This window comes from Scomber japonicus, chromosome 1, assembly GCF_027409825.1.
Source record: "Scomber japonicus isolate fScoJap1 chromosome 1, fScoJap1.pri, whole genome shotgun sequence".
Classification (NCBI taxonomy): domain Eukaryota; kingdom Metazoa; phylum Chordata; class Actinopteri; order Scombriformes; family Scombridae; genus Scomber; species Scomber japonicus.
Window position 1 is genome coordinate 37,523,375 of NC_070578.1, and position 6,176 is coordinate 37,529,550.

The following is a 6,176-nucleotide window of genomic DNA, read 5'->3' on the forward strand; positions in this document are numbered from 1 at the left end:
TCCTCCCTTCCTTCCTCCCTCCTTTACTTCCCTCCTTACCTTCCTTCTTCCTTTCCTTCCTCCCTCCCTCCTTCTTTCCTTCTTCCTTCCCTCCTTCTCTCTTTCCTTTCTCCCTCCCTTCTTTCCTTCCTACTTTCCTCCCTCCTTTCCTTCCTTCTTCCTTTACTTCCCTCCTTCCCTTACTTCTTCCTTCCCTCCTTCCTTCCCTCCTTTACTTCCCTCCTTCCCTTCCTTCTTCCTTCCCTCCTTCCCTCCTTCCTTCATCCTTAAAGTAAAGAGGAGCGGACCAGAGAGAGAGAAGTGTTGCAGCTGGTTTACTGATGAAGGACACACACACCTGTCCTCCTGTCTCGCCTCCTTCCTGTTTCTGTCTCCGCTGCTGCATGTGATTAACGTCAGGGTCAGACGGTGACATTGAACACAGTCGCCTCCTGAGCCTCCTGTGATGTGTGATGTTGTAAAGTGAGACAGAAAAAGGTCATCCGAAGCATTAAAGTGACTATTATTTAAAAGGAGATGGAGGGAACGTGCACTTGACCTTTTTAGCTGCTATTCAAATCATAACGTGCTGTTTTCACAAAGCAATTTATCTTATCGCTGAGCTGCTCATACAGAACTTTATAAGGAGTTGTGAGAAATATTTTACTAAAAAGAAAAAGAAGGACGGCGTTGTATGATGTCAGCATTTATAAAAAGAGTTTACTACTTACGGCCTTCTTATTTATATAAAGATTAATAAAACATTGGCTGTGTGGCACTGAGAGAGAGGGATGGATGGATTGAGGGAGGGAGGTAGAGAGAGAGAGAGAGAGAGATGGATGGAGAGGGAGGGAGGGATGGATGGATGGATGGATGGATGGATAGATAGATGGATAGATGGATAGATGGATAGATGGATAGATGGATAGATAGATAGATAGATAGATAGATGGATAGATGGATAGATAGATAGATGGATAGATGGATAGATGGATAGATGGATGGATGGATAGATAGATAGATAGATAGATAGATAGATAGATAGATGGATAGATGATAGATGGATGGATGGATGGATGGATAGATGATAGATGGATGGATAGATAGATGGATGGATAGTCACACGTAACATCACATAGAAACACATCTCTAATGGTTGATGTGTTTAATTACAAATGCCAATAAACAGATTTTTCAAAAAAAAAATGCAAAGATTAAAAAAAACAAGACAATAAAAAAAACAATATAAGACCATTAAAAAACATGCAAATATCATTTTAAAAAGGCAATAAAAACATTAGAGACTCAATTTAAAACATAAAAAACATAAAAAACATGCAAATATTAAAAAAACCCAAAAGCAATAAACACAGGTACAAACAGAGAAAGGTTAATTTTAAAAAGTGTCAAACATAGCATCAATTACAGCTGCAGTCATAAAAACTCTTGGAAGGAAGAAGGAAGGAGGGAAAGGAGGGAAGGAGAGAGGGAGGGAGAAAGGAAAAGAGGTAGGGAGGAAGGAAGGAAGGAAAAAGGAGGGAAGGAAAGAAAGAGAGCTGGAGAGAGGGAGGACAGACGGAAGGAAAGGAGGGAAGGAGAGAGGGAGGGAGAAAGGAAAAGAGGTAGGGAGGAAGGAAGGAAGGAAAAAGGAGGGAAGGAAAGAAAGAGAGCTGGAGAGAGGGAGGACAGACGGAAGGAAGGAAGGAAAGGAGGGAAGGAGAGAGGGAGGGAGAAGGAAGGAAAGGAGGGAGGAAGAAGGGAGGAAGAAGGAAGGAAAGGAGGGAGGAAGAAGGAAGGAAAGGAGGGAAGGAGGGAAGGAGAGAGGGAGGGAGGAAGGTAAAGAGGTAGGGAGGAAGGAAGGGAGGGAGGGAAGGAAAGAAGGAGGGAAGGAAAGAAAGAGCTGGAGAGAGGGAGGACAGACGGAAGGAAGGGAGGAGAGGAATATTTATATGTAGCTGACGATAATATAATGAATAGTGGGGAGGGGGAGGTGTTGGGGTGTGGTGTGTGGAGAGGACATTTATTGATTAATATAACATTATAATGACAGATTATTGCAGTAATATCACTTTAAAAGCTGGTTGAAATCCTACAGAATGAGGCTTGTGATTTATAGATGTAGCATGAGGTTTTAATGCTGTTATACTTTGTGTAATAAAGTTAATCTAAAAGTGTATGACCTGCATTAAAAGTTGCTCCTAAACCACCAAACTAGGATCTATTTTTAGTCTCCAGGGTTTTTATGGCTGCAGGTTTTTTGGAGTGATGTTTCTTTACGCTGACTGAGTGCATGAATGACTTATTGATTATGTAGATTAATGATACACAGACTATATATGGCTCGTCCCTAATGGCTCAGCTGTAACAGATTAATAACGTCACCTCCTCCGTCTATCCATCCGTCCGTTTTCTGTCCTTTATAATGAGGATCGAGAGGGAACTGTAATCTATCTTACCTTAACCCTCCTGTTGTGCTCAGGTCAAGGAAGGAAGGAAGGAAATGAGGAAGGAAGGGAGGAAAGAGGAAGGAAGGAATTGGGGAAAGAAGGAAATGAGGAAGGAAGGGAGGAAAGGAGGAAAGAAGGAAGGAAAAGAGGGAGAAAGGAAGAAAGGAAGGAAGGAAGGAAGGAAGGAAGGAAATGAGGAAGGAACGAAGGAAGGGAGGGAAGAGGACGGAAGGAAGTGGGGAAAGAAGGAAATGAGGAAGGAACAAAGGAAGGGAGTAAAGGAGGAAAGAAGGAAGGAAGGAAGGGAGGAAAAGAGGGAGGGAGGAAAAGAGGGAGGAAGGAAGGAAGGAAAGAAGGAAGTAACGAAGGAATGAAGGAGGAAAAGAGGAAGGAAGTAAGGAGAAGAAAGAAGGAATGGGGAAGGAAGGAAGGAAGGAGGAAAAGAGGAAGGAAGTAAGGAGAGAGAAGGAAGGAAGTGAGGAACAGTCAAAAGAGATTGGGGTCAATTTGACCCGGGAGCACAACAGGAGGGTTAAAGTCTTAGTCAAGTTTTTATTACTTTATTTTTTACTACTGTTGCTTTTAATACTTACTTATTATTTATTGATGCTGTTTGTATTTTGCTCTTCAGTTTGCTGCAGTAACTTTCCCCCATCGTGGGACTAACGCCTGGTTCACACCGGGCACGGAAGTGCCGCGAAGCACCGCGCTTGGAAGTTCTCACGCGTTTCCTCAGCCCTTCAGTTCACACCAGAAGCGTGTTTCTCCGCACCGGTTGGCAAGCAACTCAGCTCCTCTGTTGTCACCATAGACTGTATATAAGAAATGGACGTAACATCCGTGACGTCACCCATTGGTTTGTGGACTGCTGCTCGGACACCAATAGTTTCGACTCTAGGCAGCGCCATCTTGAGAATTTCAGGTGCATGCTGGGAAAAAAAGAACACGGATTCTACTTATATGGGCATGAGGCAGAGCCATGGGTGGAGCGGGGAGGTTGCTATGGTTGCGAGGGCTGGATCTCGAGGACATTGGGCAATCAACCTGTCAATCAGGACGTAGCCACGCCCTAATGCATACCCTGCTTTATCGTCACATATAAAATCAGGGAGGCCAAAATGTCCCAAATGAACATCATACTGCATTGAAGAAGGCTTTAAACTAGCGATTGAGACCATAAACACATTTTGAAAACGTTTACTGAGGTTAGAAATCAAGTGAGAAGTTGGTGAATTCTCCATTGACTTGTATAGAGACGGTCGCCCCCTGGTGGCCTTTTGATAGAATGCAGCTCTAAGTTACTTCCTGGTTGGCCTCATTTCAGAGGACCAGAACTCCCCACCTGGTTGTCACACGTGGAGATGTTTTTTCACTGTCTCTGTTTGCGTGTGTATGACACCCCCACCCCTTAAAGCCAGCCCACTCTGTGTCCCTCTCTCTTGTGTGTGTGTGTGTGTGTGTGTGTGTGTGTGTGTGTGTGTGTGTGTTCATCTCGTGCTCTGATTAGACACACACACACACCACATTCCTCAAACGGGGGTTTAATTATTGAAAAATAGTTTTATTTTGCTTTATTTAAGTATATTTTTTCGGGCTTTTTTGCCTTTAATGTACAGGACAGTAGAGATAGACAGGAAACAGAGAGAAGGGGAATGACACGCAGAATAAGACCGCTTGGCTCAGGATTCGAACTGTTTGAGTTTGAAGACACTAGAAGAACATTTGCATCATTTTACATTCAATAAAATAAGTTTCATGATGATGAGAGATTTATAGAAATGCTCCTTTAATCTGACGTTCAGGCATCACAACAGCAATTTGACATTTGTGACAAATAATTTGAATATATGCAAATATTGTTTTAGCTTGTGGACGCAGCGATGTCTGAACTGATGCAGGAAGGAGGGAGGAAGGACGGAAGGGAGGAAGAAAGGAAAAGAGGTAGGGAGGAAGGAAAGAAGAACAGAGGAAAGAAGGGAGGAAGGGACAGAGGAAGGAAGGAAGGAAGGAAAGAAAGAGAAGGAGAAAGGGTGTAAGGACAGACGGAAGGAAGGAGGGAGGGAGAAAGGAAAAGAGGAAGGGAGGAAGGAAAGAAGGACAGAGGAAAGAAGGGAGGAAGGGACAAAGGAAGGAAGGAAGGAAAGAAAGAGAAGGAAGGAGGGTGGAAGGACAGACGGAAGGAAGGATGGAGGAAAGAAGGAAGGAGGGAGGGAGAAAGGAAAAGATGTAGGGAGGAAGGAAAGAAGGACAGAGGAAAGAAGGGAGGAAGGGACAGAGGAAGGAAGGAAAGAAGGAAGGAGGGAGGGAGAAAGGAAAAGAGGAAGGGAGGAAGGAAGGAAAGAAGGACAGGAGAAAAAAGGAAGGGAGTAAGGTAGGAAGGAAGGAAGGAAGGAAGGAAAGGAGGAAGAAGAAAGAAACATTTACATAAACGTCTGTGCTGTGTTTGTCTCGGCCCGTTCATCCGTTACGTTACCGCAGGGAGTCTTATCTCAGAAGTACTATTCGACCAATTGCCATGAAATTAGGTGAGCAAGGTTCATACTCTCCCGATGATGATGAACTGCGCTCGCTATAAGTCACCTGTCAATTTTTTTGGGGTGATTAAATTATCCTTGTCACGGTCACGGAGGCAAAATGCAGAACGAATGCAGAAACGACAAGCAGGCGACAGGAAGTGAAGAAAATAATTGTTTAATTATCAGAGTCTCTGGTTTACTGGCAGGAGAAGACAAAAGACGGCACACACACAAGGAGAAAAAAGGAGGGGAGGGAGGGACAAAGGAAAAGAGGTAGGAAGGAAAGAAGGACAGAGGAAAGAAGGGAGGAAGGAAGGAAGGAAGAAGGAAAGAAAGAGAGGAGGAGGGAGGAAGGACGGAAGGAAGGAAGGTAGGAGGGAGGGAGGATAGGAAGGAAGGAAGGAAGGGTGGAGGAAAGAAGGAAAGAGGGAGGGAGAAAGGAAAAGAGGACGGGAGGAAGGAAGGACAGAAGAAAAAAGGAAGGAAGGAGGCAAGGAAAGAAGGAGGAAGGGGGGGAGGGAGGAGAGAAGGAAAGAAAGAGAGGAGGAGGGAGGAAGGACGGAAGGAAGGAAGGTAGGAGGGAGGGAGGATAGGAAGGAAGGAAGGAAGGGTGGAGGAAAGAAGGAAAGAGGGAGGGAGAAAGGAAAAGAGGACGGGAGGAAGGAAGGACAGAAGAAAAAAGGAAGGAAGGAGGCAAGGAAAGAAGGAGGAGGGAGGAAGGACAGACGGTAGGAAGGGAGGAAAGGAAGGAAGGACGGAGGAAAGATGGAAGGAGGGAGGGAGAAAGGAAAAGAGGAAGGGAGGGAGGACGGAAGGGAGGAAAGAGAGAGGAAGGAACAAAAAAGAGAGAAGGAGGGAGGAAGGACAGACGGAAGGGAGGAAGGAAGGAAGGAACAGTCCAAACAGACGGGGTCAATTTGACCCGGGAGGACGACCTTTATTGTCATATTTCAGAAAATGATGTTTTAGTTATCAGACTCTCTGGTTTACTGGCAGGAGAAGACAAAAGACAGAAACGGGCTGAGTCGGCACACACACGAGGAGAAAAAGAAACAACAGCTGCAAACACAAAGATACACTCAGGACGACGGACTGACAGGAAAGACAGGAAGGAAGGACAGAGGAAAGAAGGAAGGAGGGAGGGAAAAAGGACTGACAGAGTAAAGACAGGTATGAACAACATAAAGTCATATGGAATAAAGAGGGAAACTAAAGGAGAGAGGGAGGGAGAAAG